This window comes from Lissotriton helveticus, chromosome 12, assembly GCF_964261635.1.
Source record: "Lissotriton helveticus chromosome 12, aLisHel1.1, whole genome shotgun sequence".
Classification (NCBI taxonomy): Eukaryota; Metazoa; Chordata; class Amphibia; order Caudata; family Salamandridae; genus Lissotriton; species Lissotriton helveticus.
In genome coordinates, this window is record NC_136073.1 from 170,900,989 (window position 1) to 170,922,856 (window position 21,868).

The window sequence follows — 21,868 nt, forward strand, 5'->3', positions numbered from 1 at the left end:
TTTGAGAAAAGCATAACATTTGTCTGCTGATGTTAACGAGACGAACTCACTGGAGTTTCACACCGGAGCACTACGGGGACCACAAAGCTGTGCAAGCAGCCACGCCCACTGGGGCGGGTCCAGTTGAAATTAAGTGCAAGGAATCGCCGTTTTCAGCAGAAAGCCATTGAAGAAGGGAAGATGCCCGAAACCGGTCTGGCTGGCTAATACTTTGGTGACTGTTGCCCTGTGATCCCTGCTTGTAGCAGCCTTTTAATAAATGAAGGAATGCTGTACCAACCTTGTGGTTTCTCCCACCGGGGCTAAAACTGTGTTTGTGTATTTAGCGGCTGGAGCCCAGCCGCGGGAGAAGCCTGCCACGCAGCGGACCCGGATGACGCCACAACGGTGCCATCACTTACGGGAGGTTGGCTTCACAAAGGCATGCTGTAATGAACAACTGGCATCAACAGCGTGACATTTTACCGACCCACAGAGGTTTTTGAGAAAAGCATAACATTTGTCTGCTGATGTTAACGAGACAAACTCACTGGAGTTTCACACCGGAGCACTACGGGGACCACAAAGCTGTGCAAGCAGCCACGCCCACTGGGGCGGGTCCAGTTGAAATTAAGTGCAAGGAATCGCCGTTTTCAGCAGAAAGCCATTGAAGAAGGGAAGATGCCCGAAACCGGTCTGGCTGGCTAATACTTTGGTGACTGTTGCCCTGTGATCCCTGCTTGTAGCAGCCTTTTAATAAATGAAGGAATGCTGTACCAACCTTGTGGTTTCTCCCACCGGGGCTAAAACTGTGTTTGTATATATATATATATATATATATATATGCAGAATTAAGGTGAATTTCATTATGACCTGGCCCAGCAGGGACTTCCATCACCACGGTGATGCCCGAGGATGTACTGTGGACTGTTCCGAGCAAAATGATTGGTAGCCACCACCGCAGCGATGACCACTGCTTTACGCATTGTCCTGCTGTCATTCTGTTGGAATGTAGATAGAAGCTTTGTTGTTCACGGAGTAGAGATCTGGGGTTTTGGGCATGCAGAAAGGAGTGTCACCTTAGGAGCGTGTTGTGCTTTTTATAACAAAATTAGTGCGCATCAGTGGTTGGGAAGGTAGAAAGGGGAATTACCTTGTGGAGGTTTGGGTAGCAGAGGATTGAGAAGGTAGGTGTGCGTACCTAAGGGATCAATGCATAGTGTCTGGTGGAATAGCAAGCATAAGAAAGCAGGCTGCCTGGCTTGTGATGAGATCCTTACAGTTAAGTTTCAAAGGTACCTGACAGGAAATGCAAAGATGTCTGCATTGCATCAAGTATCAGGTCGGATTCTGGCTAAGATATAAGACTAGGATGGGAAACACATTTAAGGATGCTGAAAGCTCTAATTTGCTGTGGTGTCTATAATTATTGGTCCTCAGTGTGCGACATGTGGGTGCTGGAAACAAAAAAAATACTTATGTTTGGTAACTTTTTTTTATGATTGATACTCTGTCTTCCACAGCAGAGCAGATGCATGGTAGCAAGAGGGAGGTGAGGTGAGGAATAACTTAGAAGATGCCAGTAGGGAGGAAAGGGTAGGAAGCAGAAAGAAAGACAGAGGTATTAAACAGGGTGAGCCGTGTGGTCACATACCAAGAGAAAGATGACAGAGTAAGGGATGGGTGAGGAGAGAAGGAAAGATATATAGAAAGGGTGTTGAGGGAGGGATAGGTAGACTAAAGAGAAACTAAAGTAAAGACGATCAGAGTTAGAGGTAGACAGGGGGCTGTGGCGGTGAGATTTAGAGAGAAAAATAGAAGCAAGAAGAGAGAGAATTCTGGGGACTCTGCTACATTATGCTCCGAAACAGGGTTTTACACATCTGTGATTGTTCAACAACTTTGAGTGATGTTTTTAATATATGGGACAACAAGGTTATAATGAAAATCTGACTTCACAGTGAACGGATAGGGGCAGTGAACAGATAAGAGCAGTGAACAGAGCAGAAGTGATGGAACAGGAGGGGTTGATCGGGTAGGAGTGCTAACCGGACAGGAGCAGTGAACGGGCAGGAGCAGTGAATGGATAGGAGCGGTGACGGGGCAGGAGAGGCAACCGGAAAGGAGAGGTGACTGGGCAGGAGAGGTGACCGGGCAGGAGAAGTGACGGGCAGAAGAAGTGACGGGGCAGGAGAAGTGACGGGGCAGGAGAGGTGATGGGGCAGGAGAGGTGACGGGGCAGGCGAGATGACGGGGCAGGAGAGATGACAGGGCAGGAGAGGTGGCGGGGCAGGAGAGGTGGCGGGGCAGGAGTGGTGACGGGGCAGGAGAGATGACGGGGCAGGAGAGATGACGGGGCAGGAGAAGTGAGTGGCAGGAGAAGTGACGGGGCAGGAGAGGTGATGGGGCAGGAGAGGTGATGGGGCAGGAGAGATGACGGGGCAGGAGAAGTGAGGGGCAGGAGAAGTGACGGGGCAGGAGAGGTGACGGGGCAAGAGAGGTGACGGGGCAGGAGAGGTGACGAGGCAGGGGAGGTGACGGGCAGGAGAGGTGATGGGGCAGGAGAGGTGACAGGGCAGGTGAAGTGAGGAAGCAGTAGAAGTAATGGGGCAGGATCGGTGATTAGGCATGAGCAGGAGTGGTAACGGGGCAGGAGCAGTGGTAACGGGGCAGGAGCAGTGAACGGGGCAGGAGCAGTGGACGGGGCAGGACCAGTAAACGGGGCAGGAGCAGTGAACGGGGCAGGAGAAGTGACGGAACAGGAGAAGTGACTGGGACAGGAGAAGTGACTGGGACAGGAGAAGTGACTGGGACAGGAGAAGCAACAGGGCAGGAGAGGCGACCGGGCAAGAGAAGTGACCGGGCAGAAGTGACCGGGCAGGTGACGTGACCGGCAGGTGACGTGACGGGCAGGTGACATGACAGGGCAGGAGAGGAGAGGTGACCAGGCAGGAGAAGTGACTGGGCAAGAGAAGTGACGGTCAGGTGACGTGACTGGGCAGGAGAGGTGACGGGGCAGAAGCAGTGATTAGGCATGAGCAGGAGCAGTGACCGGGCAGGAGAAGTGACCGGGCAGGAGCAGGTAATGGACAGGAGCGGTAAACGGGGCAGGAGCGTTGAACAGGGCCGGAGCGGTGAACAGGGCAGGAGCGGTGAACGGGGCAGGAGCGGTGAACAGGGCAGGAGCGGTAACCGGGGCAGGAGAAGTGACGGGCAAGAGTAGTGACGGGCAGGAGAAGTGACGGGCCAGGAGAAGGGAGGGGGCAGGGGAATTGATGAAGCAGGAGTGTTGATCGAGCATGAGCAGGAGTACTGACTGGACAGGAGCAGTGAAGGGAAACAGCCATTAAAACGCAACTAAAACAACGCACTACCATTACAACGAAACTTTTACAATGCAGGATCCATTACAACGCATGCCATTACAACGCATGCCATTACAACGCAGCTGCCATTACAACCATGTCATTACAACATAAGTATGGGTAAGTATTTAATTAAATTTTAACCCATACACATTCCAACACTTAACCTACTATTACGCCCCCCTGGAGCTAGAATAGTAATTTTAACCCCTACACTATCCAACACTTACCCTAAAAAATACTTACCCATACTTACGTTGTAATGGCATGCGTTGTAATAGCAGCTGTGTTGTAATGGCATGCGTTGTGAAGGATCCTGCGTTGTAAAAGTTTCGTTGTAATGGTATGCGTTGGGAAAGTATGTGTTGTAATGTCATACATCCGCAGTGAAAGGGCAGGAGCAGGTGTTTCCCAGGGCGACTTGAAGGATAGGGGGCCAGTTTAGTAAGGGGGGACCGGTTTTATACAAGTGCAGGAGTTTTAAAAACACTGCAAAGTTCTTTGTATATTCAGCAGGTTTCGGTCAACAATACAAGTGCCAAGATAACTTTGGTGATCAATGTACCTGCTGGAGAGAGGTGGGAGCATGTTTTGTCTAGTGGCTGTTTTACTCATCTAAGGTAGTGCAGAGGGGTAATATGCCTGCTGCAAAGAACATGTACCATGCATATCAAAGAGCAATATGTTATGTGCATAGTTCAGTGAGCACTGCTTTGTGTTCATTTCCCGAATGAAAGAACACTTGAATACATATGGCCTGGCAGTTCAGGCTGGACTGTTCCCATTGGGCACAGAATCTAGACTGATTTGCATATGGCTGGGTCCAAACTGGAATGGCATGGTGAGCAAAAAACGATGGATTTAAGCCCAGATCTCTGAACTGGGGTGAATGTATGACATTGTTCTGCATTCTGTCCATCAATTGTTCTTTTTGCATTTGTCACCCTGAGTGGGACAGGTATGCTCAGACATGAGTCCCGTGCTCTCCATGCCACTGGAATCAATCTATCCTGGCTGATGAGGGCTGAAAGCCCGAAACCAGTCCTAGGATGCTTGTTTCCAGTCCAGGGAGGACCTGGCCTGGCAGTTCGGGCTGGACTGTTCCCATGGGGTGCAGGATCAAGACTGATTTGCATTTTGCTGGGTCCAAACTGGAATGGCATAGTGAGCAGAGAAACAATGGATTTAGGCCCAGATCTCTGTACTGGGGTGAATGTATGATATTGTTCCGCATTCTGTCCACCAGTTGTTATTTTTGCTATAATATGATTGAGCAGCTAGCTGGCTGACATGAATATGAAGGAGCCTTTGTGGGTTTCTGTAAGGCTAGATTCTCCTGAAGAGTCCCTTTCTCTTCTGAGCCCTGCTTAACCCATGTGTACAGGAGGAGCCCTGTATTCATGACCTCAATGTTTGAGACAAAACAAACTCATGGATTTCTGAAAAATTAGAGTAAAAGCATTAAGGTAACATGTTGTTCCTGCTTATATTTCACATGCTTTACATAAACCTGTATTCCCTATGAGTGTTTGCTTTTTCCTGAAGTAAACCTCAAATAAACATGTTTATCCATTGTTTTAATTAAATAACGTTATAAGCTGTAACTGGTCAGTGAAATTGTCATGTATTCCTATAGGTTCTGAATCGATCCCCCTATTCCTGACCCTATTCTAGTTAAACAAACCAACAAGTTAACTAGCAGTCAGCCCATGAGGCAGAAAACCCCCATGATGCAGATACCGTTATCTGACGCAGTCACACTACGGCACAGGAACGTGTTATCTGATTAGGTCATAACACTTGCGATCTAATTAGACAAGCGATATTCCTCCAGCCCCTGATAAGGCATACGGAGTTCTCATAACAAATCAAACCTATGACAACCTGGGCAAAACCCTGCGGCCATTGTTTTGATTTCACCGAGAACTTTAGTAAAAGAATGTGCTAACGAGCAAGTCGTATGACATCTTTATTGACGTATCTATGTCCATCCTTACGTCAATCTCGGCACCTTAAAGGTATAAATATTACCGATCTTGCCATATGCAAACACACGCGTGGTGACGAGACGGAGCAGCCATACTTGCCGAAGCGAAGAGCAGAGCAGACCCTGCTGGCAGCAGCCCCGCCTTTCTGACGCGCTGAGAGACGCGCTGCTTTCTCCTGCCGAGAATCCAGCACCGGCGTTTCTGGGCAGCCCTCGCAGGCAGCCTGGAATATCGAGACCAGAGAGAGAGATACCATTCCTCATTCATCCTAACTTCCAGGTACAGAACTGAATAACCCCTCACAGAGAATTCTTTAGTTATTCACTTGGCAAAAACAAACTTAACTTAAACTGTAACTATCTATTCCCGCCCACGTATTAGACTTAGGTCAGGTACACGGGGTAGGCGTATCTAGAAACACCAGTTGAGTACGTTTAGTCAAATGTATATGTGTATGTAATATATTTTATTCATTTTAAAACATCTTATGGCTTAGAAACCATATCAATGTTTTTACAGTATTATTTTATACTATTGCTTTTAATGTATGCACTTTACTTAACTATAAGTATTGCAATAATATCGATCCATTTCTCTTGTATGAGAAAAGAGACTGATCAATAAATAACACCTTTTTATTGAACACGCCCGTCTCTTCCTTTTCTCTACATTCTGATGAGACTAAGAATGCACGTACTGACTGAGTAAAATAATTTGCCTTTTGTTCACACGACTCTCGAGATTGACTCTTGATTAGGGGAGAGCAAAGTTGTCATGTTCTATGGTTGTCAGAAACTAAATCCCTTCTTGTCTAATCAGGGAAGTTAATTCCTCCTTGAACATTCGAGAAAGTTTCTAGTGAACTCTGAGCTAAGCTGGCAAACCCAAAACTTTAAGTCTAGTATCGACAGTAGTAGACCTAGTTAACGTCTGGCCTAGGCCTTTACTGCTGTAGGTATTATTCCAATGCGCAGAGCCTATTGGGAAGATAGGAACTACACTACATGGCGCCCAACGCGTTTGGAAAGGGCGATAAAACTAACGTAAGACATTTAGAGTAACTCAGTCGTGCTTTCTCACTCAGACCCCTTTTCCCAAATACTCCAAAGACGTCTGAAGTGGGTGAAAGGTTATATCCGCCAGACCTCGCAGGAGGGAACTCCTATGTATGGTTCTTGGTATAGTCAACGTTGAAGGATAAACAGTTCCAAAATATTGTGCATCTAATCTTTGTTTCCATAAGAAACCTGATCTGCAAACAAACAAAATAACCTTCAGGACAGTAAAATGTCAGAAAATGAAGAAGAAAGAGAGGCAGTTAGATTAGCAGCTGAACTCGCAGCGGCTGATGCTGCAGCACTAGATGCAGACGGGGATATAATACTCATCCCAGTCATCAAAAGGAGATCTATAACCCTTAAACTTATAGAAAATGGACTGACACCTAGAGGTGGCACAGTCATATTCGTAATTGAGGCACACGAATATCGGCAGACAGAGGTATACTATTCATGGATACATTTTCCAGCAGCAAATGCTGTAACAAAGTACTTCCACTATTACAAAATAGAGGAACCTCCTAATGAGTACACTCCTTTCGAGGAGGTGGAAGTACCACTCAAATTCCAAGAGCATTTGCTCTTATTTGATGGCGCCCTAAAACATAATAATCACATCACCAGGCTCGGTCCTTTAGGTAGACCAGGAAAAAACGTGGCCGGTCCTAGCCGGATACACACCACATCCAGACATCAATGGGATGTCTGCAGCAGAGCTGTTAACACAGCTAAAACAATTAATAAAAATTCATAGACAATTAGTTCAGTATGTGATGCGGACTTCAACAATTCAGCCAGCGATTAAACTTCCACAGCTGACCCCTCATCAGGGGAACACAAATAAAATTACACCACAGAACATCCAATCCTGCCTAGGTAAAGTACCGGCTAAACGGGAACAAATACCATTCTGGTTGGCACAGAAAATTACCCAAATTGAGGCGGTGTTCCCTGACACCACCCCGCTAGAAAAGCACAGGATTCTGACTATCTGTCTCCCAATGGGAATCGCACCACACATAGAGGACTGTGACACTTGGGGTACAGTCTTTGCTTCCATCTACACAAAAACGCACGGTGTTCCATCCATTTCGGTAATACCAGATGTGCTAAAACAAATTCAAGATGAATATGGTCCTGAACCCGCTTTAACTCTTGGTATGAAATTACTGAAAGACTTCAAGCAGGTCTCGGCTATATTATTAGCCAACATAAAAGGTGAAGCAGCAAACGTGGCGATCCGCCAGAGGTTAAAAGAGACAGATATAGCAGACCAACCAGCTGAAATTGCCAGAATCATAGAAAAATCCTATGAGGAACTAGGTAGAGACAGTTTAGGTGGAATACCAGTAAAACCACAACTGACTGAAAGTCCAGAAAAAATATTTTTTAATAATAATTCACCAAAAAAGAACTGGGATGGAAACAAACAATCCAATCCCAAAGAAAAGAAATTCCAGTCCCGAGGAAGGTCTCCTAGGCGAAGAGAAAAATCTCCGAACCAAAGACACAGGTCACCTCAAAGTGACCCCTCTGGGAAAAGATATAACCTTAGAAATAGGGATAATATAAAAAAACCTGATAGATATCAAGACATTGATACGTGTCCCTCTCAATCTTTTCAGACTTCCTCGCAGAAATCGGAAAGAAGAGGACGATCAGAACAAAGAGAAGAGCACGCCAAGTCCAAAGACAAGGAACCTGCTCAACTAAAAAAGAAATTACAATTTCCAAAAAAGAAGGTAGCCAGTATCAAGGTAGTTAACAATGCCGAGAATACTGAGGACACAACTGAAAAACGGAGAGTGGGCTCAGACAATGCTAGACAGCGCAGCAGAAGTGAGCATAGCTCGCAAAGTCCTTATGAATCATCTGGAGACAGTGGACACGAATGAATATCTTCAAGTGGAAACTGCGGACACCAGAGTTAGCAAACCTCACAAAATATACGAAATAACATTGCGTATAGAGGGGGATAAGACTAGGAAAATAAGGGGACTATTTTGGGATAATCTCTCCAAGGGCTATGACATCCTTCTAACTGAAAAAGACTGGCCACCAGAGTTTGTCAGGGAGTGCCCTCATGGCGAAGAAGTAATTATGCCTGCCTTCTCAAATCAAATTCCAATTCATAAAAAATACACACTTGCTAGAAAGTGGGCAGTGGCTCTAGCACCTGCTTTATATAAAAATCACGTGGGATGGGATGAGGATTCCCCTCCTCACAAAATCCAGTTAAAATCACAACCTACTGCAAAAAGGCAGTACCCAATTAAGCAAGAAGCTAAAAAACAGGTAAATGAAATACTAGATCAGCTAGAATACCAGGGGGTGATTGAAACTTGCACCTCACAAATGAACAATCCTTTGTTTCCGGTCTCCAAACCAGACAATTCATATCGTCTAGTTTTGGATTACCGACACCTTAACACATGTTGCAAAACTTTTGCAGTGCAAAACTCACACAGTGCTGCACTAATGAATAACATAGTGCGCAAAAAATACAAAACAACCTTAGACATCTCTAATGGATTCTTTTGTCAAAACATAGCACCAGAGAGCAGATATTTAACTGCATTCTCAGTAAATGGCACTCAAAAACAATTCTGTCGGTTAGCCCAGGGGTACAAGAACAGCCCGGGGGTATTCTCAGCGAGAGTAACAGAATTACTTCAACTATATGATGATGAAGCATTATCTTATGTCGATGACATTTACTTAACAGATGATGACTTGGAGACTCACTTGAAAAGAGTGAACACCATAATACTTGGGTTCGCTGCAGAGGGTTACAAATTCAACTTTAAAAAATCCAGAATTGCCCATCTGACAGTCCTGTTCTTAGGATATGAATTATCAAGCGAAGGCAAAAGCCTGGCTGACAATTTCCTAGAGAAATGTGCCGTACTCCAAGCACCTAGAACACTAAAAAACCTACAGTCGATTCTAGGCTTCCTAAATTTCGGAAGAACATACATTGCAAATTACGCAGAAAGGGTCAAACCCCTTTATGATCTAATTAAACCAGATTTTAAAAGATCCAATTGGACTCAAATACACACAGAAATTTTGAGATCCTTACAAACAGACATGCTAATTAAAAACAAAATTAGAAACACGTGATAACACACGCAATCTTGTGATTCGAGTCATCCCAGGGAGATGCGAATTCACATACCTGACCTCTAATGAGGGGGAAAAGGTACCAATTGCATTCAAATCACACTTGTACACAGAAGCTGAACAGAAATTCAGCAACAAAGAAAAAATTGTTCATGCAGTTCAAACCGCAATAGCTAGAGAAAAAGATCAAGCGGACGGTAGACATATCACAGTCAGAACAGCAAAATCAGCCTTTGAGGCACTAACAACACCGTGTAATTTACCAACAACAGCATTGAATCCGGAATGGATACAATGGGTGAATTCAATCACAACGGACAAAGTGTACTACTACTTTGATCCAGAACTAGAAGAATTAAAAAATCTAGAATATGAAGAAACATATCCTCTGCCAATCGACATTCTGCCTTTACGACATTACGCCTGTGTAATCTATACAGACGGACATGCTCAACCGTCCGTTTGGGGAGAACAAGCATACAACCCCACATGTGAGATTACAAAAGAAGTGTGGCGCGGAGGTAAACTAAAACCTCTATTAACAAAATCACACTCAGTAGAAACTAATTCAGAAAAACAAACTGAAATATTAGCTTTGAAAATGGCGCTAGATAATGCGGATCGCGAATTCCCGACACTTATAGTGTCAGATTCATATTACTGCGTCAAATCATATAACAGCGATTTGCAGACATGGATTCAAAACGGTTACAAAGATGACACAGATGCACCAATAAAGCAAAAACTGCTCTGGGAACAAATAACTCTTTTACAGAAAGAGCTACCAAAGACTCACATGACACACTCACTGAGTCATCAGCGTGATGGCGTTCACGTTGCAGGGAATTCATTGGCCGAAACAGCCACAGCGGCAGCCACTAAATCGGCTCCCGTAGTTCGAAAAAAGCGTACATTAAAATACATTGACGGTGAAACAGTGCTGGCAGTGAAAACGTCATCAAAAGGCGACTGCTCAGCGTTACCGATCAACTATCCACTCAATTATACACACATAATCGATGCAAACTCCGTCCCTTTTGCTCGAATCCCTGAGTGGGGGATAGGGTGATTCCAAACATGGACAGGAGAAACTTCTTAATCGCAGACGCACATATGGGCGAGGGTCTCAGACACCTTAAACTAAAAGATTCTCTGGAAGAATTACAATCACGGTACTGGTGGCCAGGCAAGAGCCTGCGTCATACCATGTTTGTAAAAAACTGCCCAAACTGCAACAGAGATCGCAGTGGGGAGAGAAACAGTTTAATACCTCGTCGTTCTACTCCAGGAAAAATCAGGAGTAAAAAGGAAGGGTTGCGATTAACATATACAGGCTAGTTCCACTTATAATGTAGATCACCAGCACTCGGCTGACGTCCGGACTGTTATACAAAGATTTGCGGGTCTAAATGGCATATACGCTAAGCGCATGCTACGTTTGACTATTGTTTTCACTCAAGCCCTCAAGCCTGGGGGGGAAACATGGCCAAATGAGCATAGTCCAGCAGGAATCTTCTCACTTCCTTCCTGAGGGTACGGGACGGTGTAAAGAAAAAACCAAGGCATAAAGCAATCTATAACGGAAAGGATATTAGGTTCGGGAGCTGGGTGGGTCAAACATCTAATAAGTGTCCAACGTAGTCTCAATAACTTGCCAAGAAATTCTCTGAAGGGATTCAGTGCGTACGAATTATTATTTGGAACTAGGATGATGATCTCTGACATTGATAGTCAGACTTCAGTGGTGAAAGAAAAAACCTTTGATATCAAAGACCGTTTGGCTATTTTGCAGGACTTAAACAAAACAAGAAAAGACCTGAGCAACATAAAGTTGAAACAACAGCCAACAACCACTGAAGAACCACCACCTGTCCCAGCAAGACCTGTCTGGATTCCAAAAGTCGGGGATCTAGTCAGGGAAAAGATCGCGGTAAAGAAGGAATTTGGCCTTCTTACAGAAAAGCAGTTCCTGTCTTGTCTGTCAACGGGACAAGATCAGTTGTACTACCGCCACTTGCTGGTAAAAAGGAGAACCGAGTTGTATCCATCGACCTGGTAAAACCACAACATGTGGCCGATAACAAACAGTAGGCCAAGTGGACTCCCAATAAGTAGCAGAACACCAAGGTTTGCTACCAGTACAGAGGTCCTAACGAAGAGGCTCATCACATTCGAAACGCCAACAGAAGAACAATGCAATAGAACTAAGACCTCTGAAAACCCAAATAAAAACATTTAGCAGAGACACACCACTCTATAATGAAGTACCAAGTGAAAATGCAAGAAACAGAAATCCTGAACCAATTGGAACAATTGACAGAACTGCATCCGGCTACTTCATTAACTTCGATGATTCCTCTGAGGGCTTCAGCGAATCAAAGACACAGCCATCATCAAAAACCTTTAAAGACAAAGCTAAGGAACTTTTGAGACAACTGAAAGAAACATATCTGATTTCCCCATGGATTGAATTTTGGGTGGGTTTTGGTGCATTTATTCTCATACTTTGGCTCGTCGTGGTACTTACTTTGGGACGCTTCATTGAGGGAAAATATGCTAAAATGGACACAGCAAGTCAGAAAATCAACTTGATCCTCAAACCACACACATCTTCACACGTCAAGAAAAGAGAACTTTCTTCAGCCAACTTCACAGCCAATCCGATACCTGGTGGGGTAGCCTGGGACAACACTGACTATGAAATTTATGGTCCGGTCGAGATCCTGAAATATCCACACCAAATTAAGATCTCATTGAGTGACTTTGCAAAACCAAACTCATTTGCTGATGATTGGGACTTCGAAAGCATTAATAATATGATGTCTGACTTAGTAATGTCTGCTAAATTTACCAAACATGATTATTTGCAGGGTTCTACAAATTATGACAGTATGTATTGCTATAACCACTATGGTAACCACTTTTTACATAGATCTGCACAACCTAGAAATGTTTTAAATTATAATCAATGGGAACATTGTGCAACACCTCCAAAAGGGAGCTCAAGAACCGTTTATGACAAATATTCATATTTTTCAGGTTTTAACACAAGTAATGCTGAAACATTTTATTTTAAATTGTCGAACAAGACAGGAACCAAAACCATGATAACCAACACAAAATTGTTATATTCAGACTCATTTTTTGAACAAATGAATACTTTTGGATTTGATTATTGGGACAAAAATGTTGAATTGAAAAGTGTTTGGGGTACAAAAGAATGGCAAGTACAGGGTATAGAAGCTTTGTTTAGAGCCTGCATGATCCCAGAACAAATGATATTTTTAAATGACACTGTTCAACAGACCACCTGTCTTGGCTTAGCCAAAATCAAAGATTTAAATAAACCGTCTATTCCAAAGCCAACAATGTTTAGCAATAACTCTGATACAGATGAAGAGATAGACGTAAACCATATATTAAACCAGAACAGAACACATCCTGATTGGAAACAGTGGTTGATCTGGCCCACAGATACTAATAACTGTCAAGACAGATTCCTGAACAAAACACAGGGGTTCAAAATGACCAGGCCAGACCCTAGATATCCTCAAAGACATCACCCAGGGATAATAACCACCTACAGTGTGGGCAAATTATGCCTTCAATGGCTACAAACTTCCACACTGGCAGAAATTAAGCAACACCTAACTTTACTTACTGATGGTGCTGACTTGCGTGATTTCACTTTGGGACCACGCAAACAGCGTCAAAAGCGTTTCATAGCAGCCTCTGTATATGCAGCATACAATGAGGCCTGGAAGGTTACTCAAATTGAAACAGCAGAGAGAATACGGGAAATTGACCGTATTAATTTGGAAAAATCACTTTCTGTAGTGGACAATGGGTTAATGACTCTGTCCTCCAGAATTTTTTCTTTGGACAGCATTGTGTCTTCAGCAATCGACATATTGTCGCAAGACTTACTGTTATTACAACACGGTCAGTCACAATTGCGTTCTATTGTACAGCTTGGCTGGACGTTACAAAATCTGCGTTCAGGCTATGTGCCTTGGCGTTTAATCAACACAACGTCACTATTCCAAATCTTTAACCTTACTGATAGACAAATCAGTATGGCGCAAAAGGGTGCTGATTATACAATCTTGAGCATTGAAAAACTAGAAAGATTACCAATGACAATGTCAGAACGACCTGTCAGTGAATGGATAATACATGGGATAATAAATATTCCAATCTCAACCTTCAGGTTTCAATACTGCCAAAAATATATACAGGCTGGCATGTACGAGAAATTGGGAAAGGGGTACCTTAAAACAACATGGAACCTGCCCTATTCACATGCATGTGTCAGTAATAAAGGACAGAAAGTGTTTCTTAGTGGCAACAATTGTGCGATGTCACTGAGTGGCACACTTCTGTGTAACGGAATTAGTTTGCATGGAGCCTGTGAAGGGAATTCATACAACCTTTCATGTCACCAGCAAGGCGCACCTGCAACAGAAATAGAACCATTCTTTCAAAGACTCTATAATGGGAGTTACATTCTTATTGTAGACCGCAGATGTTGTAGTCTTATGCCCGGGACTCCTTATCTAGTAACTACTACTGCGAAGGTCAAGTGCTGTGGACGCACATTGTTCCCCAGCTCTTTCCCAGACAGGGAGGCAAGGGCATGGCCCGATTTGAAAATTACTTCTATTCGAATAGATACTTTAAGCAGAATGAAAACAGTCCTTCTTCAGACGCCTACCAGGCTCTCGTCATCAAAAGAAACGTATGATCTACAAGTCGCAAGGACGACTGCAGAGATACATACATTATTATCAACTAATTCCCCCGTACATTTCGCGGAAATCCTGAATGAAATCTTAAATATTTCTGATACCAATGGGGTCTCAAAGGTATTTAAGACAGTATTTTCGATGGCATTAACACCATTCAAAGCCATACTGGGTATTTTTCCAGATTTCGTCCATTCGATTTTTGGCGGACTTCCCCTGATCCTGGGACTAATTGCAGGAATCCTATTCTTAGTCCTTATTTTTCGTTATGGCAACCCATGTCACAGACAAAACTCTTGCGACAAGGGAAGAAACAATCCTAGCCATTGGATACCGGGACCGGATATCAAAAATCCTGGGACTCTCCCGGCTTAGAGACCTGAACATGACTTGGTTTCTATCATTTCGACCAATGTGGCAAAGATGTGTTTTACCTGTATTGAGGTGTCTGCTATGCGGAGAAGAATGCGTGTTAGACACCTGTCTGACGCTACAATCGGATGCGCCGATGGATGCAGAAACATTGTTGAGCCCGATCAAGGTTCATGCTTTGTGCTGCCCTCAAAGGCTACCAATCCTGATGACGGCATTCGTGGAAGCTTCACCACTACGATTGATGGGTAGTGAAGTTCAAGATGAAAGCAGCATCGAACAGGTACGACCTTCTGTCAGTAATGCAAATCAGAATGTCAATGGAGACAATCATGCGCAAGAATGCATGATTACACCTATTTCCGAGTTAGTGGAACTTTCCCAGGAAGCTGTTGACAGTTTCTTCGAAAGCCTAAATGATATGATGTTCTCACCCGAACAGAAATAGAGACTTTTGAGCAAGCTCGCACACGGCGTTCCCCGAATTCGGCCTTCAACTTTAAAAATAAAGTCACATGAACATTTTCGCTCCAGTTCACGGACAGCAGTTTTTCCAGCAGCCCCAAATATTTTTGCATATTTTTCGGGACACTATCTTCTGCTTAAAGTAAGGACTATTCTTAGAGAACTAAGGTTTCTAAATTTTAGATAACTTATAGACATTAGCTGCCCGCTGGCATGTTCATAGATATTTTATTCTGTGATGCAATGGTCTCGAAACTTTTTTCTGTATTTAAGAAATCATTTCATGTGTAATTCTCATATACCAAATAAGCAATAATGTATACAAATGCGATTACTTTGGCATTTTTCTACAGCTTGAGTGCATACCATATATATATGTCTGCAATTTTTCAGTATATTTGAAAATTTCAAAATGCATTTATGTATTTTGGGGTGGTAAGGTATACACACTACTCTATAGTATGTTGTACTATGTTATACTATGCCTAGATTAGTAAATATGTCCATAGTTAGCGTGGAGTGGGTGTCATGTATTCCTATAGGTTCTGAATCAATCCCCCTATTCCTGACCCTATTCTAGTTAAACAAACCAACAAGTTAACTAGCAGTCAGCCCATGAGGCAGAAAACCCCCATGATGCAGATACCGTTATCTGACGCAGTCACACTACGGCACAGGAACGTGTTATCTGATTAGGTCATAACACTTGCGATCTAATTAGACAAGCGATATTCCTCCAGCCCCTGATAAGGCATACGGAGTTCTCATAACAAATCAAACCTATGACAACCTGGGCAAAACCCTGCGGCCATTGTTTTGATTTCACCGAGAACTTTAGTAATAGAATGTGCTAACGAGCAAGTCGTATGACATCTTTATTGACGTATCTATGTCCATCCTTACGTCAATCTCGGCACCTTAAAGGTATAAATATTACCGATCTTGCCATATGCAAACACACGCGTGGTGACGAGACGGAGCAGCCATACTTGCCGAAGCGAAGAGCAGAGCAGACCCCGCTGGCAGCAGCCCCGCCTTTCTGACACGCTGAGAGACGCGCTGCTTTCTCCTGCCGAGAATCCAGCACCGGCGTTTCTGGGCAGCCCTCGCAGGCAGCCTGGAATATCGAGACCAGAGAGAGAGATACCATTCCTCATTCATCCTAACTTCCAGGTACAGAACTGAATAACCCCTCACAGAGAATTCTTTAGTTATTCACTTGGCAAAAACAAACTTAACTTAAACTGTAACTATCTATTCCCGCCCACGTATTAGACTTAGGTCAGGTACACGGGGTAGGCGTATCTAGAAACACCAGTTGAGTACGTTTAGTCAAATGTATATGTGTATGTAATATATTTTATTCATTTTAAAACATCTTATGGCTTAGAAACCATATCAATGTTTTTACAGTATTATTTTATACTATTGCTTTTAATGTATGCACTTTACTTAACTATAAGTATTGCAATAATATCGATCCATTTCTCTTGTATGAGAAAAGAGACTGATCAATAAATAACACCTTTTTATTGAACACGCCCGTCTCTTCCTTTTCTCTACATTCTGATGAGACTAAGAATGCACGTACTGACTGAGTAAAATAATTTGCCTTTTGTTCACACGACTCTCGAGATTGACTCTTGATTAGGGGAGAGCAAAGTTGTCATGTTCTATGGTTGTCAGAAACTAAATCCCTTCTTGTCTAATCAGGGAAGTTAATTCCTCCTTGAACATTCGAGAAAGTTTCTAGTGAACTCTGAGCTAAGCTGGCAAACCCAAAACTTTAAGTCTAGTATCGACAGTAGTAGACCTAGTTAACGTCTGGCCTAGGCCTTTACTGCTGTAGGTATTATTCCAATGCGCAGAGCCTATTGGGAAGATAGGAACTACACTACAAAATGCTAAACATACTAAAAATTGGTATGTTTCGCTATTTCTAGCCACACCCCTGACTCCGCCCACTGATTCAATCTTCAGTTATTCCCGCCCCCTGATTCTCCACCCACAGTTCCCATACTTTTTTTTCCCCACTTCGACCACTGTGTATAGGTAACTGTTTGGGTGGAAATCTTTGGGCTCTGGTGCTACAATTGTCAGAGCCCAATTGTGTTGTGGCACATTCCTCGCAAAAAGGCTTCACCCAAGAGCCATTGTGGGGGTAAGTGTAGAGGGAGATGGGGGATTGTGTCCTCTTGATTTGTTAACATTAGTACAAAATGTTTTTCAAACGTTCCTTGATGGGTTTACGTGCGTGGTCTTTATTTGTTATTCCATACACGGAAAAGGCAGCCGACATGTGTTTCGCCCTAGTGGCCTATTGGCCGCGGGCTTTTTCAAGGCAGAATTTGATTATGTAGGCAGGTGAAGTTCGTGATTCTCTGGATGGAAAGAATTGCGATTCTCCTATTAACATGACCAGAGAATCTGGATTTCATTAAAGACACGGAGGCTAGCATTATGCATACAACTTTTAATGCAACTCCAAACAGCCGCATATGTCACAAAGCAATAGTTCCAATGGAACATTACTAACAAAAACAATTCTAGAAAGCACTAGGCAATCAGCCTCTTTTAAATAAGGAGTAAAGGAGAGGAAGGAAATGTCCCAATGAGAAATTCAACGATGAGACTTCAAGTAAACCAAGGTAGATGAAGGCAAGGAAAGAACTTCAAGATCCTTAGGGAAGGAGTCAGGAACAAGAGTTCACGAGAGGTTATCTGAAAAGAAAGAAGTGTAAATAAATCTAGATATACGAGTAAAGATAAATCCTGAAAAGGAATTGAGAATTAAAATGAAACAATTTAATAATTGTAGTATGTTCATTGTTAAGGCAAGAGTAATATTGCATATATAAATAAATTTAGGAGAAATAAGCAGTAAGTAAAATATTAACCAAGAACCACCCAGGGAGGGTGGGAGGGATAAGGCTAGCCTCCGTGTCTTTAATGAAATCCAGATTCTCTGGTCATGTTAATAGGAGAATCGCAATTTCAATACAAGACCGGAGGCTACCATTATGCATGTTGGTAGCCATGTAACACAACATCAGACATATGAGTGATCGGTTTGCAATAATGATGAGCAAAAGTTCTAGAATTCGACCAATCAGCAGCTTTAAGAATATCATCCAACTTACCTCCTGACCAAAATGACTTACTGGCCATAGCACCTCTGATAGAGTGTGGTTTGAAGATATTTAGATCAATGCCAGCAAAATTCATAACAGTTTTGACCCACCTTGCAATAGAAGCAGAGGAGACAGCCTTATGAGGTTTAACAAAGGAAATAAGCAGTTGATTAACACCACAGGGGCGAAGAGCATGCGTCACCAAATCATATTGTTTCATACAATCCACAACACAAAGTTTTTTACAGATATCAAAACGAGGATAGAATATGGAATCAGACATAGTTTTGGTCCTTCTGTGGAGTTCAAATTTAACTCCAAACATATCATAAGATCTATAAGAAATATCTAGAGCTTTAACATCAGAGACTCTACGACATGAAATTAAACAGAGTAGGGTAGCTAATTTAATAGAAAGATTCTTTCTGTTCAAAAGTGAGTTATCTGGCCAATTACAAAAAAGGTCAAGAATTAATTTGACATCCCACAAAGATTGATATCTAGGTTTGGGGGGTCTTCTAAGTCTGATACTTTTAAGAATTCTGCAAATGATAGGATTCTTACCTACCGTTCTATTGTTGACCAAGGAGTGACCAGCAGAAATAGCGGATCTATAGCAATTGATAGATCTATAACTTAAACCTCTGTCGAACTGATCTCCGAGGAAGTTAACTATATCAACGATAGGTGCCTCCACGGGATCCAAGTCCCTTTCCAAGCACCAACGTAACCATACTTTCCAGATGTTGTTATACCGGTAGTGTGTCCCTGGGGCCCAAGATTCTCCCAGGAGAGTTGAAGCTGTAGACGAAAGTCTTGCGAGATCATTGGATCTCCTGACACTCTCCAAGCAAGAAGGTTCAGCTTCCCTATATGAACAAGGGGATGAATTTGATCGTCTATGTCGGTGAGAAGGTTGCTGAGGGAAGGAATCAGGAAGGGAAGATCGTAGGACATCTCTAGAGTAGTTGGGAACCAGGCTTGTGAAGGCCAAAAGGGAGTTATCAGAACAATGGAGGCATGTTGATGTCTCACTTTCTGGAGGACTCTCTGAATCATGGCAAAGGGAGGGAAAGCATAGGCGTTGCCTCCCACCCATGACTGAAGAAAGGCGTTGACTGCTAGAGCACCCGGATCGGGCATCCAGCTGTAGTAAGGATTTAGTTGAAAGGTCAGTCTGCTAGCGAAAAGGTCTATTTGAAAGGGACCCCAGAAATGGTCGAGGGATCTGAAAACTAGGGTGTTGAGTTTCCAATCGGAATGGTCTAAAAGGAACCTGGAATTCCAATCTGCAGAAAGGTTGGAATCTCCTGGGAGGTATTCTGCTCTCAAAGAAATTTTGTGCTCTAGACAAAACATCCAAAGTTTTTTGGCTAAATTTGATAAGTCCTTCGACTTTGTTCCACCCAGACGATTTATGTAAGCAACCGCTGAGATATTGTCCATTTTTAGAATCACTGATCTGCCTTGAAGAGAGTGTTTGAAGCTCATTAGAGCGTAGAGGCCTGCAGTCAGTTCCAGATAGTTTATATGATGAGAAGACTCCTCTCGGGACCAGATTCCACCAGTATTCTGATCTAGGAGACAGGCACCCCAACCATGAAGGCTTGCATCCGATTCCAGAATAAAGTCCGGTGTTGAACCGAATATTGCTCTGCCATTCCAAGCATCCAAATTCTCCAACCACCAGGCCAGTTCTGAAATGCATTCTTGATTCAGGGAAACATGGTCTCCGTACCAGAGGCCTGACCTCAAGGCATTTCCTTTTAACCTCTGGAGGGCTCGATAATTCAGAGGGCCCGGGAAGATGGCTTGAATGGAGGAAGAGAGAAGACCGAGGAGTCTGGCCAATTCTCTTAAGGAAAGGTTTTGATGTTTGAGGACATGTCTTATTTCTTTTTTGATCTTGGAAATCTTCTTCTGAGGAAGAAGGAGGAGACAGTTGGAGGTGTCTACGGTGAAACCTAGGAATTCCATGGATTTTGAGGGAGACAGTATTGATTTTTCTTTGTTTATAATAAAGCCAAGATTTTCTAGAAGATCCATGACAATTTTGAGGTCTTGAAGAATTTGAGTAAGGTCTTGAGACATGATAAGGATATCGTCTAGGTAAATAATCATACAAATCCCTTTCTCTCTTAGAGAGGATGCAACAGCTCTCATTACTTTGGTGAAACACCAAGGGGCTGATGAGAGACCGAAGGGAAGAGCTTGGAATTGATAAAGTCGGTTCTTCCAAATAAATTGTAGGAAGGTTTGATGTTCCTTGGCCATAGGGATGGTAAAATAGGCGTCTTTGAGATCTAGTTTGACTAACCAGTCCCCTTCTAACAAGAGATCTCTCAGAAGATGGATACCTTCCATCTTGAAATGTCTGTAAACAAGGAACTTGTTGAGTTCCCTGAGATTTATGACAGGTCTCCAACCTTTGTCCTTTTATTCCACAAGAAAGAGAGTACTTACAAACCTCAGAAGTTCCATGGGAACTTGTACAATTGCGCCTTTCTGGAGCATAGAGGAAATCTCCTCTTCTATGATCACTTCTTGAGCAGGAGAAGGTGACATTACTCTTGGGAAAGAAACTTGAATTGGGGTATCTATGAAATCTATTGAAAAACCGGTAACGGTGTTCAAGACCCATGGATCTACAGTGATAAGTTTCCAATTTTGGATGAATAATTTCAGTCTGCCCCCCACTTTGATGGGGGGGGGGAAGGAATTGAAACACTTACTTTGAGGGTTGTTGTCGTTAGGTCCTCCTCTTGGTCTGGAGCCTCTCGAACGGAAGCCTCTTCCTCTTGGAGGGTAAAATTGAGATTGGTAGGAGGATTGGTAACTGCCTCTGCTGTCGAAGCCTCTGGATCTACCGTAGGGCCTTCGATTAAAACGGCCGAAAGATTGGCCCCTTCTTCCGGCCCTGCCAAAAAGGTTATTAGTGTTGGGGTTGAAGACTATCTTCATATTCTGGTGAGCTCTATCTAGGGCAGTAAAGGTTGATACATATCTACCTAGCGTTTTGATAAGGTCTTCCCCGAATAGTAGCCCTTTAGGATTGAGGGAGGGCTCTTTGTCAGCCAAGTCGCTCAACTTGGGGCTAATTTTTGTAAGCACAACTCTCCTTCTTTCGGAGTTAAGGCCAGCATTTGCGTTTCCTAAAAGGACTAATGCCCTTTGACTCCAGCCATGTATGAGGTTAGTGTCCAAGGTGGAGCCATTGATGTGACTGTCTTCGGCTGCATCTATGATTTTAGAGAGGGGGCCTAAGATGTCTAGAACTCGGTCTTGGCAGATTTTGAGGGATCTCTCCATGCCCTTCCTGGGGTCTCTCCCGAGTTTGAAGAGATATTTTATCAACTCTGGGTCGAGATTGGGCGTTTGGCAGACTTTGCCTTCAATGGAAGGTCTTGAGCATTCCATTCATAAGAGGTTGCGAGTATTTCTCTCAGGAGGATTTCTGATCCACTTGGTGATGAATTGGCTAACGTGTTCCAAAGGAGTCCAATCGTAGCTCCTAGGATGTTTGATATTGAGGGGAGAAAACATTTCTTGACCAAGGGGGTCTAGGATACTATCCTTTGAGGAGGAGGGTAGGTTATCATCAAAGGATTCGAAATCCTGATCATCCTCATCTAAATCGAGGAT

At 43.3% G+C, this 21,868-nt stretch overlaps 1 protein-coding gene across 2 annotated transcripts in view; it reads left to right on the plus strand.

Moving 5' to 3' along the window:
• LOC144799631 (P2Y purinoceptor 4-like) overlaps positions 1-21,868 on the plus strand; it is a 267,888-nt gene that overhangs the window by 20,143 nt on the left and 225,877 nt on the right. The window lies entirely within an intron of this gene.